Raw genomic sequence first — 16,575 nt, 5'->3', positions numbered from 1 at the left:
TGCAGTCAGATTCTTTACCATCTGAGCCACCAGGGAAGCAGCCCAAGGCTATTAAGTACAAAATTGGCAATATTGATATTTCTTAATGTCACCTGATTATCACTTTGTATCAGAATGCTTTGGCTCAGGGGATAGTTAGTTCAGTTCAGTTCAGTTCAGTCACTCAGTCGTCTCCAACTCTTTGTGACCCCATGCATGCCAGGCTTCCTTGCCCATCACCAACTCCTGGAGCCTACTCAAACTCATGTCCATTGAGTTGGTGATACCATCCAACCATCTCATCCACTGTTTTCTCCTTCTCCTCAATCTTTCCCAGCATCAGGGTCTTTTCAAATTAGTCAGCTCTTCGCATCAGGTGGCCAAAGTATTCGAGTTTCAGCTTCAACATCAGTCCCTCCAATGAACACCCAGGACTGATCTCCTTTAGAATGGACTGGTTGGATTTCCTTGCTGTCCAAGGAACTCTCAAGAGTCTTCTCCAACACCACAGTTTAAAAGCATCCATTCTTCGGTGCTTAGCTTTCTTTATAGTCCAACTCTCACATCCATACATGACTACTGGAAAAACCATAGCTTTGACTGGATGGACCTTTGTTGGCAAAGTAATGTCTCTGGTTTTTAATATGCTGTCTAGGTTGGTCATAACTTTTCTTCCAAGGAGCAAGCATCTTTTAATTTCATGGCTGCAGTCATCATCTGCAGTGATTTTGGAGCCCAAAACATAAAGTCTGTCACTGTTTCCATTGTTTCCCCATCTATTTACCATGAAGTGATGGGACCAGATGCCATGATCTCAGTTTTCTGAATGCTGAGTTTTAAGCCAACTTTTTCACTCTCCTCTTTCACTTTCATCAAGCAGCTCTTTAGTTCTTCACTTTCTGCCATAAGGGTGGTGTCATCTTCATATCAGAGGTTATTGATATTTCTCCCAGCAATCTTGATTCCAGCTTGTGCTTCATCCAGCCCCACATTTCACATGATGTACTCTACATATAAGTTAAATAAGCAGGGTGACAAAATACAGCCTTGACGTACTCCTTTCCCAATTTGGAACCAGTCTTTTGTTCCATATCCAGTTCCAACTGTTGCTTCTTGACCTGCATACAGATTTCTGAGGAGGCAGGTCCCGTGGTCTGATATTCCCATCTCTTGAAGAATTTTCCACAGTTTTTTGTGATCCACAGAGTCAAAGGCTTTGATGTAGTCAATAAAGCAGAAGTAGGTTTTTTCTGGAAACAATCAACCTGAATTAAATTTGCCTAAACAATGTGTGCATATATTATGTAAGAAAATGCTAAAGTAGGATGGACTCCAGGTCATCTATGATCAGGGCTAGGTCTCTTCTCTGTGATTCTCTCAGTTCTGTCCTTCTCCATGTAGATGCTTTTTCTTAGTTTGGCTTTTCTTTTCTTTAAAGATCACTTTATATAATTGCTTTATGACAAGAGGGAAGCCCTCCCTCTTGGACCTCCTTCCACCTCCAACCCCCATCCCATTCATCTAGGTCACCACAGAGCACCAAGTTGATCTCCTTGTGCTATTTCTAATCATCACAGATTGACTCTCAGCAACAAATGTTACAATGTTCTTACTTGTTCATCTTCAGTAAGAGATAGGGAAGTAGAAAGAAAGGGAGAAAGAGAAAGAGAATGAGAGAAAGCAAAAGAGAGAAAGAGTTATTCTCCTAACCGTAGAATCAGGTTCTTCTCTTTGGTCTTATTGGGTCAACTTAACTCAAGGGCCCATCTTCAGACCAATAACTATTCTCAGGAAAATGCTGTGTTCTATGGGCTGAAGCCAAGACTTCTGACCAGTAAAGAGCATGTGATTGTCACAATGGTCTAAGCCATGATGGCTTAAAATCTGCAAACTTTGCCCCACAAGCCAAATCCATCTAGCCACCTTCTATGTGGCCTAGGAGATAAGGATGACTTTTGCCTTTGTAAGTGGTTATTTAAAAATTTCAGTAAAACCTTTGATTTTGTGTCTTGGTATACAAAGTCTAAATTATTTACTATCTAGTCCCATAAGAAAGTCTGCCAGCTCCTAGTCTAGACTAATCAGAATCTGTCTCTGCAGATGGAGATAATGGGCCACCTTTCCTTGGAGCACATAGAGAATTCCCCAAATGCTAAAGAAAGTTGCTTGGAGAAAGGATATGTGCTCAGTCACGTCCAACTCTTTTGTGACACTTTGGATTGTAGCCCTCCAGGATCCTCTGAACATGGGAGTTTTCTGGCAAGAATGCTAGAGTGGGTTGCCATTTCCTCCTGTAAGGGATGTTCCCAACCCAGGGAGGGAATCCATGTCTCCTGCCTCTCCTGCATTGCAGGTAAATTCTTTTCCCAGTGAGCCATTGGGGAAGACCTTGGAGATAGGATAGAAACATCTAATGTGGCAATGTCAGATACTCATAAACTTTGGTTAACTGTGTCCCAATTCCCTCCATTAGTGTATATAAATATTACGAATCAGTATTTATTGTGTCTATTATTTTGTGCTGAACTCTGTTCTAGGCACCATGATCATAATCAGAACTTGCCCATGAACAATATCTCATCCTTAGTCTTGCCCAAACAGGTAAAATTCCCCCAGAAATTTTGTTTTGGTCTGGTATAGGAGATGGAGGAAGGCATGGTCTCAAGTAATACCTATGTAAAGTGGACCATTTAGTTCCTGGGGCACCACATAAAATAATATAAAGCATTAAAAGTAATAAGACCTTTTCAGTGCAGATTGGGGTCACCCATAAATGCTGTTCACTTAAGCTCTCCAACAGGCTTAAATAATCATATAAAACTTGGTCTCATGTTTTGAATGTAGTTAGAGGAACATGCAATTTAGATTTAAAAAATCAATGTATATTAGTGTTAATCTGAATTTACTTTAAAAGAAAAACAATAGTCCAGGAGATAATATAATGATTAGGAATAAATTTTTACAAGTTTTATTTTTTTAAATGTCTCATGTATTTAGTATCTGAGATCAGTTCTATAACAAAGTTTAAAGTAAGGTAAAATACCAGTGGATTATAGCTGGGTAATTAGTCACTGTCTATTTACTTAAGAGGCTTTGAGTTTGTGGTTTAGTTTAGGATTTACTGGGAAAGACTGGTACATGGATGGAAGTCCAGCGGTGCAAACTGTAATCCTTGCCCAATTATCTAGGGATACAATTAATCAAGGGACAAAGACAGAACATTTGTGAAATTGCTTATCTTCTACAGTGAGATTCTGGCTTGAAATATAGTCTTATTTGAGGTGTTGATTTAAATCACTGTTTAAAATGTGACTTGAGGCAATTTTGGTGAATTTTATGTTTTGTAAACGGTAGAGTGCAATACGGTTATTCTTCTGTTTTGCTCTTCTGTGTCAATTCCTTCATCTATCTTTTGTTGCTTTTAAAATAAATATCTGGACTAATCCTGCCAAGAGAAGATCACACCCCAAACATGGCCATCCTAGGTCCAAGAGGGGAATGTGTAAGTGTGTGTGCATGCATGTGAGCTTCTATGTCATGAGTCACATGGATTAGCCATTGATCAGATGGAATAGTAAGAACTGAAATACTAGTTATAATTTATTGAGAGCCTACCATGAACCAGGCACCATACAAGGCTTTTTGCATATATTATTTCTCATCTACGTAAACTATTTGGGTTTATATATTGTCCCTGGCCTATAGATGAGGAAATCAGGCTTGGAGAGGTTGAAAGCCTGCCAAGCTCACAAAGATGGTGAGGGGTAGAGCCTAGATTTAGAGCTTGGGCACAAAAGCCCAAGTTCTTCCTCTAGGTTGCTTCTCCTGTAGGACAGTTGTGTCCTGAAATGGTCTGTTTTCTACCATACAGGGAAAACAGATGGCAGTTAACTTCTTGTGGCTCTCTATGGTTTCTCTGGAAGTGGAACATCTTTCAGAAATTAGAATGATTTTATTTTGGAAACTTGGGGCTGGGATGCTGTCTGTGCAATAAAATAACAACAATAGCAGCAACAGCAATAAGAGAAGTAGTTAACATTTACTGATAGATTACTATGTATTACCTGGCATGTAAGTTCTATTATTATTGTCCCTATTTTGTTTCCCACCTTGAATTGAATCAGTGAAAAGATGAGAAATTTGCCAAGGTCACATGAATGCTAGAGGCAGATCCAGGATCTACAACCAGACTATCCAAATGGCATACTTTCAGCAAGTCCCCTGAGTAAGGCTCTCAGGGTAGAAACCCAGCTCTGCAGATGATTGGCCAGTCAGTATGGGCCCCTGAAGCTCCTGAGCCTCATTTGGAGTCTCACCTGTACCTGCATGCGTGCTAAGTTGCTTCAGTCATGTTCAACTCTGTGTGACCCTATGGACTGTATGTAGCCCCCCAGGCTCCTCTGTCCATGGGCTTCTCCAGGGAAAAATACTGGAGTGGGTTGCCATGCCCTTCTCTAGGGGATCTTCTCAACCCAAGGATCGAACCCACGGCTCATGTCTCCTTCTTTGGTAGGTGGGTTCTTTACCACTAGCACCTCCTGGGAAACCCCTCACCTGTACAAGAGGAGTGAATTCTGTCTTGGTGGTCCTCCTCTATGACTCTCCCTGGGAAATGGGGGAGCACAGATAAACGTGATAAACGTGAAAAGAGAGATTCTTCTACCCAAGCAATTTTTCTTTGGTTGATGTTTTTTCTTCTCCTGGCCCTCTTTTATCTGTGAATATCTTTGGATAAAGCCCCGAAGATAGAAAACTAGTTCTCCGTTTAGGACCTAGACAAGATTGCAAAAAAAGAAAAGAGAAAAAATTTTCCTCTGTTTGCTTCTAGATCTCAGTGAGCCACATGTGACCTGATGAACTTTGCAATCATTTCCTATACAGATTTTCAGATTAGAGATTTGGTTAGTCTATCTGGTAGGGTATTTTCTCAGAGCAACCACTATGCTTGTATTCTGGAAATAGTTGTTCCCTTGTATTCTAGAATCAGTTGCTCCCAGGAGTCCTCCCACCTGGAGAGCCAAGTGAAAACAAGCCCAGACAAGACTTATTGGACTCGTGCTTTCAGGTACCAAGACCCTCCTCATTAGACCCTAGTGTGGAGAATCCACAAGTACCCAGGTAGTGGCTGTTCCAGAAACCCATCAGCTTTGGCACTGCTTGAGGCTATGCAAGTTACGTCAGATTTTCTCACTCTCCCCTCCCCAAAATGGTCCCTATGACCACAAAAGAGGGAAGGTCATATGGCAGAGAATCTGACGTTTTTCGAGCTGTGCCATTGCAACCTGGCATGGGATCTGGCTAACAGTGAAAGCCGGGGCTTCCAGGTGGCCCCATGGCAAAGAACCCTCCTGCCAGTGCAGGAGGCACAAGAGATGTGGGTTCGATTCCTGGGTTGGAAGGATCCCTGGAGTAGGAAATGCAACCCACTCTAGTATTCTTGCCTGGAAAATCCCATGGCTAGAGGAGCCTGGTGGGTTACAGTCCATGGAATCATAAAGAGCTGGACTCGATGGAGCACACACACACACACACACAACAGCAAAAACTCATGTAAGTTGTTAACTCTCCATGGAACTTTCACCTCTGTCAGAGACATTTCCTATATGTAAAAGATAGTAATCACATTTCATGGGATCATTTCAAGTATAAAATGAGACAATACTTATAAATAAGCTTATTAAACTTCAAAGCATTTTATATATATCTGAAGGATATAAGAAAGCTCCTTTTTTATCACTACATCTCAAAGATACCTAGATAGGTGATTTATCTTGTTTCTATGGCAGTCAGGGTACAAGGCCATGAAGGCACAGGAATCCTACCTCACAGGGCATTTTGGAGGAGTGAATAATAGGCTGGAAAATGTACAGTGATTGGTTAAGGAGGATTTTGTAGTAGTATCCCCCAACTCACATGACCCCTACTATTTCCGCACTGATTTCTCAATAGTCCAAGAAATTTTCTCAGTCAACCCATGATAGTTGTCACTTTTGCTATCCACCAAATGTTTCCATTTCTACCCTTCAGGGCATACAAGAGAATTGCATTTCTTTGCTCCTCCTTGAAGATGCGGTGCCAGTGTGCGCTTGGAATTCTCTGTTTGCGCATTAGATATTTTCCCTACCTTTGTCTCCTCTGCTCCATGCTCCAGAGGATTGAGTCCCATGAACTGCACATTCCAGATTCCTTAACAATTTTGTTATCATTTACCCTACAAACTAGACTGAGTTGTCCCATCTTTTAAAATTTAATAATAAAATTAGCCTAATTCCCAGCTAAATGGATTGTCTGTCTTGATGTTTTGAATGGTCCTTCATTATTTCATATTTTTTTCTCCTAGATGTGGAAGTTATCCATTCCATTTATCTATGCCCACTCCCAAAGCCACCGTCATAAAGTCTTGGTGAATGTAACAGACTTTCTTAAACATTAAAAGAAGAAGGAAGCCGTTTATGTCACAATTTAGAATTAAATAGCAGATATTCTTTTTTCTAAGTTTATTTTTTATTTTTAGCCATGCTGGGTCTTTGTTACCGTGTGGCCATTTTTTTTCCCCTCTGGTGAGAGATCACTGTGGCGAGCAGAGGCTACTCTCTAGTTGTGATGTGCAGGCTTCTCGTTGCGGTGACTTATCTTGTTGTGGAGCATGGGCTTCAGTAGCTGAAGCTCCCAGGCTCTATAGCACAAACTTAATAGTTGCAGAGCATGGGTTTAGTTGCTTTGTGGTATGTGGGATCTTCTCCCATCAGGAATCAAACCCATGTCTCCTGCACTGGTAGGCAGATTCTTTACCACTGAGCCACCAGAGAAGCCCCAATAACAGATATTCTTATACAAGTTATTGTTCTTTGTTCTTTCTACTGATTCAGGCTTTAGTCCTTCATAAACTGGCTCATCTTTTTCTTTACTCTGACCCTCCTTCCAACCCAGTAGTGGGCCTCCCTTTGTATAACCAAAGATTGTTAACAGCTCTGCTAGACAAATTCTCTGGACATCTACTTCTCCTCCCCCACCTATCTTTGCATTGGAAAGAGAGCTGACATTCCATATAAACATGGCTTGTGTCATCTCACCCCTATACTCTCTTCTGGCTTCCCTAGTGTCTCAGACAGTATAGAATGCTCCTGCAATGCAGGAGACCTGGGTTAGATCCCTGGGTTGGGACAGCCCCATCCATAACTAGGCAGAATACAAAACAGAAAAGAAACAGGTATAGCCACTTTGAGTTAATACCTACCCTCCTGTGCACTTGCTTTGCATTTTTTAAATAGTTTTTCTTTGCTTCTTCTCACCATAGATATGGAAGCCTTGATGGTGCTGATCAAGAGAAAATGGGGCCAAGGAGCCCGGCTCTAATAAAGACTGTGGACCACCAGGGCTACTATATGGTTGCTGCACAAAGACTTCCCGCTGGAGTAGGGGCAACAGAGCCAGCTTGATGCTAAACTTTGGTCAGTTTGGCTGGACTTACTGTTAGGGCTTCCCTGGAGGCTCAGATGGTAAAGAATCTGCCTGAAATATAGGAGAGCTGGGTTTGATCCCTGGGTCGCGAAGATCCCCTGGAGAAGAGAATAGCTACCCATTCCAGTATTTTTTCCTGGAGAATTCCATGGTCAGACGAGCCTGGCAGGCTATAGTCCACGGGGTCGCAAGGAGTCAGACCTGACTGAGCAACTAATACTTCATTCTCCTTATTATCTGGGCATAGAAACCATAGGGATTTAAACAGGGTGTTCATAGTTTGGGGAGTTCTGGATTCTGGCCATCTCTTCATTTCTTTCTACCACAAAACATGAACTATCAAAGCAAATCCCTCTTTATTACTAGGAAATTGACACAAAGCCTATGCTATACCATGTCTAACTCAGAAATATTCCTCTTTTTCCATTCTCCTCATTGATGTCTAATTTCAGGTCCTCATATCCCTTTCCAGGACTGTGCTGTCTCCCAAGGTCCACATGCCTTCTGCTCTTCCTCTATTCTGCCTGTTTATGCATGTGTATGTGTGCCCATCAGAACAAACACAGTTTTCACCCACAGTCAATCTCTCCCATTAGGAAGCTGCATAAGCCTCTCATCCTTATCTGTCCCAGGGTGAACAGAATGAAAACCACAATCACAGAAAACTAATCAAACTGATTGCATGGACCACAGCCTTGTCTAACTCAGTGAAACTATGAGCCATGCCATATAGGGCCATCCAAGATGGACAGGTCATGATGGAGAGTTCTGACAAACATGGTCCACTGGAAAAGAATGGAAAACCACTTCAGTATTCTTGCCTTGAGAACCCTATGAACAGTATGAAAAGGCAAAAAGATATTGCATTGAAAGATGAACTCCCCAGGTCGGTAGGTGCTGAATACACTACTGGAGAAGAGTGGAGAAATAGCTCCAGAAAGACTGAAGAGACAGAGCCAAAGCAAAAACAAAGCCCAGTTGTGGATGTGACTGGTGATAGCAGTCAAGTCTGATGCTGTAAAGAACAATATTGCATAGGAACCTGGAATGTTAGGTCCATGAATCAAGGTAAATTAAAAGTGGTCAAACAGAAGATGGCAAGAGTGAACATCTACATTTGAGGAATCAGCGAACTAAAATGGACTGGAATGGGTGAATTTAATTCAGATAACCATTATAACTACGACTGTGGGCAAGAATGCCTCAGAAGAAATAGAGTAGCCCTCATAGTCTGTTGAGGTCCTTTAATGGACCGGAACCTGGTAGTCCAGAGTTGAGCGATAAGAAAGTAAAGGAGAGAGAAAGAGGCTGATATTCCTTGGTTTTCGCAGAAAGCCAATAAAACCCCTGCACGGGGCTTGCTCTGTTCACGAAGGCCTCAGGCGCCCTCTCAATGGGATGAAGGTGCAGAGCGCCTTCTCGAGAGGGTCTTAGAAGCCCGGGCAGGAAAATGAACACAGAGGACCTCTGCACTCCAGGGGATCAGCCTGAAAAAGAGAGAGAGAGAGAAAGCAAGACATGGGGACCATAGCTCTGATGGAGCAAAGGTGTTTTAATCAACATGGTGTGGGCATATATACTGTAGTTATTCTCAGCAAAGATAAACATTAAAATTCCAGACTTACAAAACATAGGTGATCCATATTAAAGAGAGAGAGAGTTGTAAATAATAACTTTTACCATTTGGTTCATAAAAAGGAAGAGGGTACTTATCACCATATAGAAAAACTAATGAAGGAAAAGCCTAGATTCCTCAGCCCCCGGGGAGAGGCTTGCCTCTTAATTAATTCAGGAATTAATAAGGAACAGAGAATTCCTGACAGATCCAAAACAGCACACAGGAAGCCTCCTGTTAAATGCTTCCTGACAATAGTCAACAAAAGAGTCCAAAATGCAGTATTTGGGTGCAGTCTCAAAAATGACAGAATGCTCTCTGTTCGTTTCCAAGGTAAACCATTCAATATCACAGTAATCCAAGTCTGTGTCCCAACAAGTAATGCTGAAGAAGCTGAAGTTGAACAGTTCTATGAAGACCTACAAGACCTTCTAGAACTAACAACCCCAAAATATGTCCTTTTCATTATAGGGGATTGGAATGCAAAAGTAGGAAGTCAACAAACACCTAGAGTAACAGGCAAATATGGCCTTGGAGTACAGAATGAAGCAGGGCAAAGGCTATTAGAGTTTTGCCAAGAGAATGCATGTGTCATAGCAAACACTCCCTTCCAACAACACAAGAGAAGACTCTACACATGGACATCACCAGATGGTCAACACTGAAATCAGATTGATTATATTCTTTGCAGCCAAAGATGGAGAAGCTCTATACAGTCAGCAAAAACAAGACTGGGAGCAGACTGTGGCTCAGATCATGAACTCCTTATAGCCAAATTCAGACTTAAATTGAAGAAAGTAGGGAAAACCACTAGACCATTCAGGTATGACCTAAATCAAATCCCTTACGATTATACAGTGGAAGTGACAAATAGACTCAAGGGATTAGATATGATAGACAGAGTGCCTGAACAACTATAGGGGGAGGTTTGTGACATTGTGCAGGAGACAGGGATCAAGACCATTCCCGAGAAAAAGAAATGCACAAAGGCAAAATGGCTGTCTGAGGGGGCCTTACAAATAGCTGTGAAAAGAAGAGAAGCGAAAGGCAAAGGAGAAAAGAAAAGATATAGCCATTTCAATGCAGAGTTCCACAGAATAGCAAGGAAAGATAAGAAAGCCTGTCTAAGTGATCAATGCAAAGAAATAGAGGAGGTGGCAGTCCTCTCCCAACTTGGAAGCTGCGGCTGCCTCCAGATGCTTTCAAGATGGTGACCTCTCTAGGTTCCAACACCTACAACAGGCAGAATTGGAAGGTTGAGGACTTCCCTATTCTGTGCCAGACGTGTTTAGGAGAACACCCATATATCCAAATGACCAAATAAAAGTATGGGAAGGAATGCAAAATTTTTGCCAGGCCTTTCACAGTGTTTCATTGGTGCCCCAGGGTCCTCATGCGTTTCAAGAAGACTGAAGTGTGCCAGACACTGCAGTAAATCGAAGAATGTCTATCAGACTTGCCTCTTAGACCTAGAGTATGGCCTGCCCATCCATGTTTGTGATGTAGGATTATATTTTAAGGATGATATGCCAAAATCTGATGTCAACAAAGAGTACTACACGCAAAATATTGAGAGAGAGATTTCCAACTCTGATGGAAAGCAGTCAGGTGGCATGTTGGGGAAAGCCACATCCATCAGTGACATGCTGCTCAAACTGGCCCAGACCACTCCTACTACAAAAGGAATCAACCACACCTTTGCTCCTTCTAGGTGAAAGGAGAATGTAAGAGAGGAGAGGAATGTCCATACAGACATGAAAAACCAACAGATCCGGATGACCCCCTTGCTGATCAGAACATTAAAGACCTTATGGAATCAACGACCCTGTGGCAGATAAACTCTTAAAGTGGGCTTTAACAATGCCACATCTGGACCCACCAGAGGACAAGACTATTACAACACTGTATGCTGGTGGTCTGGGTGATACCATTACTGAGACTGATCTAAAGAATCACGTCTACCAGTTTGGAGAGATCCGGACCATCACTATTGTGCAGAGACAGCAGCGTGCTTTCATCCAGTTTGCCACAAGTCAGGCTGCAGAAGTGGCTGCCAAGAAATCCTTTAATAAACCGGTTGTTAATAGCTGTAGGCTCAAAGTGAAATGGGGAAGGCCCCAGCAGCCAGAGGAAAAGAAAAGGAGAAGGACGGAACCACAGATACTGGAATCAAGCTTGAGCCTGTTTCAGGGCTCCCAGGAGCTCTTCCTCCTGCTGCTGCTGCAGAAGAAGCCTCTGCCAACTACTTCAACCTGCCCCCTAGTGGTCCTCCAGCTGTGGTGAACGATTGCCCTGCCGCTCCCACCTGGTATTGCCCCCCCAACCCCCAGGTTTTGGGCCACACATGTTCCACTCCATGGGACCATCCCCTCCTTTCAGGAGGGCTCCAGGACCAATCCACTATCTTTCTTAGGATCCTTAGAGGATGGGAGCTCATACCAGGAAACACAGCAGCCCCTAGCACTTATCACTGCTCTGGGGCTCTATGGAAGAGAAGGTGCTTAAATATCCTAGTAAATGAATCCCAGAATAAATATGTTTTTCCTTCCTTTGTAGTTTCCATGGTAGTGGAATGTATTCAGATGTAGGCAATTGGAGAACGACAGCCTTGATTTCCTCTATGTGTTCTCCAAGGATTGATGGACCTGAAATAAGCTGCTATTAACACATCTGGTTACTGCTATAACATCACTAATAAAACTTAATGCCTTTTCCCCTCACCTATGTGGGGAACAAGCAACTGGGTGAATTGGAGTGTTCAACCAAGTTACCTTCCCAATTACAAGTTCATTTTGTATCTTCTTTTGGGGGGTGGGGAGGGTGGGAACTAACCTGCAGTAAGAAAAACAAGCAAACAATTTTTGACCATTTTTATGTCCATTGAATGTTTTCCTTCTAATCCTCTAAAAAAAAAGATTACTAGTACTAATCATTGTAGTGGCATGAGGGTCATTTAATGCTTCTAAAATCACATTCTTGAAGGACAAGTAGAAACAGCACCCAGCACGTTAGATATCTCTCCTTTCCTCATTTGTTACTAAAGGAATCTGGCTGATAGTTTTACTTCTTTCAGTTCAGTTCAGTCGCTCAGTCGTGTCCGACTCTTTGTGACCCCATGAATTGCAGCACGCCAGGCCTCCCTGTCCATCACCAACTCCTGGAGTTCACCCAGACTCACGTCCATCGAGTCAGTGATGCCATCCAGCCATCTCTTCCTCTGTCGTCCCCTTCTCCTTTTGCTACCAATCCCTCCCAGCATCAGTGTCTTTTCCAATGCGTCAACTCTTCGCATGAGGTGGCCAAAGTACTGAGTTTCAGCTTTAGCATCATTCCTTCCAAAGAAATCCCAGGGCTGATCTCCTTCAGAATGGACTGGTTGGATCCCCTTGCAGTCCAAGGGACTCTCAAGAGTCTTCTCCAACACCACAGTTCAAAAGCATCAATTCTTCAGCGCTCAGCCTTCTTCACAGTCCAACTCTCATATCCATACATGACCACAGGAAAAACCATAGCCTTGACTAGATGAACCTTTGTTGGCAAAGTAATGTCTCTGCTTTTGAATATGCTATCTAGGTTGGTCATAACTTTGCTTCCAAAGAGTAAGCGTCTTTTAATTTCATGGCTGTAGTCACCATCTGCAGTGATTTTGGAGGCCAAAACATAAAGTCTGACACTGTTTCCACTGTTTCCCCGTCTATTTCCCAAGAAGTGGTGGGACCGGATGCCATGATCTTAGTTTTCTGAATGTTGAGCTTTAAGCCAACTTTTTCACTCTCCTCTTTCACTTTCATCAAGAGGCTTTTTAGTTCCTCTTCACTTTCTGCCATAAGGGTGGTGTCATCTGCATATCTGAGGTGATTGATATTTCTCCTGGCAATCTTGATTCCAGCTTGTGCTTCATCCAGCCCAGTGTTTCTCATGATGTACTCTGCATATAAGTTAAATAAGCAGGGTGACAATATACAGCCTTGACGAACTCCTTTTCCTATTTGGAACCAGTCTGTTGTTCCATGTCCAGTTCTAACTGTTGCTTCCTGACCTGCATACAGATTTCTCAAGAGGCAGATCAGGTGGTCTGGTATTCCCATCTCTTGAAGAATTTTCCACAGTTTATTGTGATCCACACAGTCAAAGGCTTTGGCATAGTCAATAAAACAGAAATAGATGTTTTTCTGGAACTCTCTTGCTTTTTCCATGATCCAGTGGATGTTGGCAATTTGATCTCTGGTTCCTCTGCCTTTTCAAAAACCAGCTTGAACATTTGGAAGTTCACAGTTCACATATTGCTTAAGCCTGGCTTAGAGAATTTTGAGCATTACTTTACTAAGCGTGTGAGATGAGTGCAATTATGCGGTAGTTTGAGCATTCTTTGGCATTGCCTTTCTTTAGGATTGGAATGAAACGTGACCTTTTCCAGTCCTGTGGCCACTGCTGAGTTTTCCAAATTTGCTGGCATATTGAGTGCAGCACTTTCACAGCATCATCTTTCAGGATTTGAAATAGCTCAACTGGAATTCCACTACCAAAAAAAAAACCCCAAAATTACTTTTCATTCCTGTCAATCCTGTCATTCCTGTCAAAGATGGAAAAACAGATGTCATGAAGCTGTGTATCATTGAAGAAACCTGGTGTTTGAGATGAAATTATCTTAAAGAACTTCCTACACACTTTAACAAACTGTGAAAGGAAAAGAATTAGAGTGTGTTTGAATGGAAGACTTATGGCCTACAGCTGGAATGTCGATCTTCAGCATTCACCTTTGTGTGACTTCAGCATCTCATTTTAATTCCTGCTCTGGGCAGGGGATTCTGTTTTGTCTTAGAATATTTGGAAATAATTGAATTGTAGATGGCAAAAAAAAAAAAAAAAAAAAGATGTTGTGTTGTATTTTTGTTCTGAAAAATTAAAATGGGTCAATTTAAAAAAAAAGAAAAAGAAAAAATAGAGGAAAACAATAGAATGGGGAAGACTAAGTATCTCATCAAGAAAATTAGAGATACCAAGGGAACATTTCAGGCAAAGATGGGCACAATAAAGGACAGAAATGGTATGGACCTAACAGAAGCAGGAGACATTAAGAAGAGGTTAATATGCACAAAGAATTCTGTACAAGAATGCACAGAAGAACTATACAAAAAAAGATCTTAATGACCCAGGTAACCATGATGGTGTGATTACTCACCTAGAGCCAGACATCCTGGAGTGGAAAGTCAAGTGGGCCTTAGGAAGCATCACTACAAACAAAACTAGTGGTAATGATGGAATTCCAGTTGAACTATTTCAAATCCTCAAAGATGATGCTGTTAAAGTGCTGCACTCAATGTACTAGCAAATTTGGAAAACTCAGCAGTGCCCACAGGACTGGAAGAGGTCAGCTTTCATTCCAGTCCCAAAGAAAGAAAAGGAAAGAAAGTGAACGTGAAGTCGCTCAGTTGTGTCCAACTCTTTGCGACCCCATGGATTGTAGCCTACCAGGCTCCTATGTCCATGGGATTTTCCAGGCAAGAATTCTGGAGTGGGTTGCCATTTCAAAGAAGGGCAATGCCAAAGAATGTTCAAGCTACTGCACAACTGCACGCATCTCACATGCTAGCAAAGTAATGCTCAAAATTCTCCAAGCCAGGTTTCAACAGTATGTGAACTGTGAATTTCCAGATGTTTAAGCTGGATTTAGAAAAGGAAGAGAAACCAGATAGCAAATTGCCAACATCCATTGGATCATAGATAAAGCAAGAGAGTTCCAGAAAAACATCGACTTCTGCATTATTGGGGCTTCCCTTGTGGCTCAGCTGGCAAAGAACCTGCCTGCAATGCGGGACCTGGGTTTGATCCCTGGGTTGGGAAGATCTGCTGTAGAAGGGAAAGACTACCCATGCCAGTATTCTGGCCTGGAGAATTCCATGGACGAATAGTCCATGGGGCACAAAGAGTCGGACACGAGCGAATTGCACTTTCACTTTCTGCTTTATTGGTTACGCCAAAGCCTTTGACTGTGTAGATCACAACAAACTGCAGAAAATTCTTCAAGAGATGGGAATACCAGACCTTACCTGCCTCCTGAGAAATCTGTATGCAGGTCAAGAAGCAACAGTTAGAACCAGACATGGAACAAAAGAATGGCTCGAAATTGGGAAAGGAGTACATCAAAGCTGTATATTGTCACCCTGCATATTTAACTTATATGCAGAATACATCATGCAAAATGCCAGGCTAGATGAAGCACAAGCTGCAATCAAGATTGCTGAGAGAAATATCAATAACCTCTGATACACAGATGATACCACCCTTATGGCAGAAAATGAAGAGGAACTAAAAAGCCTCTTGATGAAGGTGAAAGAGGAGAGTGAAGAAGCTGCCTTAAAACTCAACATTCAGAAAACTAAGATCATGGCAACTGGTCCTGTCACTTCATGGCAAATAGATGGGGAAACAATGGAAACCGTGACAGACTTTATTTTCTTGGGCTCCAAAACCACTGCAGATGGTGACTGCAGCCATGAAATTAAAAGACACTTGCTCCTTGGAAGAAAAGCCATAACCTACCTAGACAGCATATTATAATGCAGAGATATTACTTGGCCAACAGTGGTCCATCTAGTCAAAGCTATGGCTTTTCCAGTAGTCATGTATGGATGAGAGTTGGACTATAAAGAAAGCTGAGTGCTGAAGTATTGATGCTTTTGAACTGTGGTGTTGGAGAAGACTCTTGAGAGTCACTTGGACTGCAAGGAAATCAAATCAGTTCATCCTAAAGGAAATCAGTCATGAATATTCATTGGAAGGACTGATGCTGAAGCTGAAACTCCAATACTTTGGCCACCTGATCTGAAGAACTGACTTATTGGAAAAGACTCTGGATGCTGGGAAAGATTGAAGGTAGGAAGAGAAGGGGACCACAGAGGATGATGGTTGGATGGCATCACCGACTCGATGGACATGAGTTTGAGCAAGCTCCAGGAGTTGGTGATGGACACGGAAGCCTAGAGTACTGCAGTCCATGGGTGGCATAGAGTCGGACACGACTGAGAGGCTGACAGAACTGAACTGAATTGAATGTGTGCTCACTTGTTCAGTTGTATACGATGTGTGACCACATGAACTGTAGACTGCCAGGCTCTGTCCTTGGAGTTTCCCAGGCAAGTATACTATACTATACTATACTATACTATATACTATATAGTATATATATATACTATACTATACTATAGTGGGTTGCCACTTCCTACTTCAGGGGATCTTCCTGACCCAGGGATTGAACTCACATATCCCGCGTCTCCTGCATTGTTAGGTGGATTCTTTACCACAGAGCCACGTGGGAAGCTCCCTGCCTGTTTATGAGCTTCCTAAAATCAGATGCAATTGGGTCAGCCCATTCTTTGTATTTTAGTTAAAAATATTTTCTTTGTCTGTTTTATCTTTAATAATAGAGATTGTGCTTGCTCATTGTAAAATACAGACACATATTTAGAGAAAGAGTGAAAGTCCTTATGACTCAATTCTAATCATTCCCGAGAAGTAGC

General features: G+C 42.2%; 1 pseudogene; it reads left to right on the top strand.

Annotated features, from left to right (window-relative positions):
- Positions 1–10,262: 10,262 nt before the first annotated feature.
- Positions 10,263–11,516, top strand: LOC113899516 (annotated as a pseudogene).
- Positions 11,517–16,575: the final 5,059 nt, after the last annotated feature.

The sequence above is a fragment of the Bos indicus x Bos taurus genome, chromosome 10 (assembly GCF_003369695.1).
Source record: "Bos indicus x Bos taurus breed Angus x Brahman F1 hybrid chromosome 10, Bos_hybrid_MaternalHap_v2.0, whole genome shotgun sequence".
NCBI lineage: Eukaryota > Metazoa > Chordata > Mammalia > Artiodactyla > Bovidae > Bos > Bos indicus x Bos taurus.
This window is presented reverse-complemented; position numbering and strand designations above follow the sequence as displayed.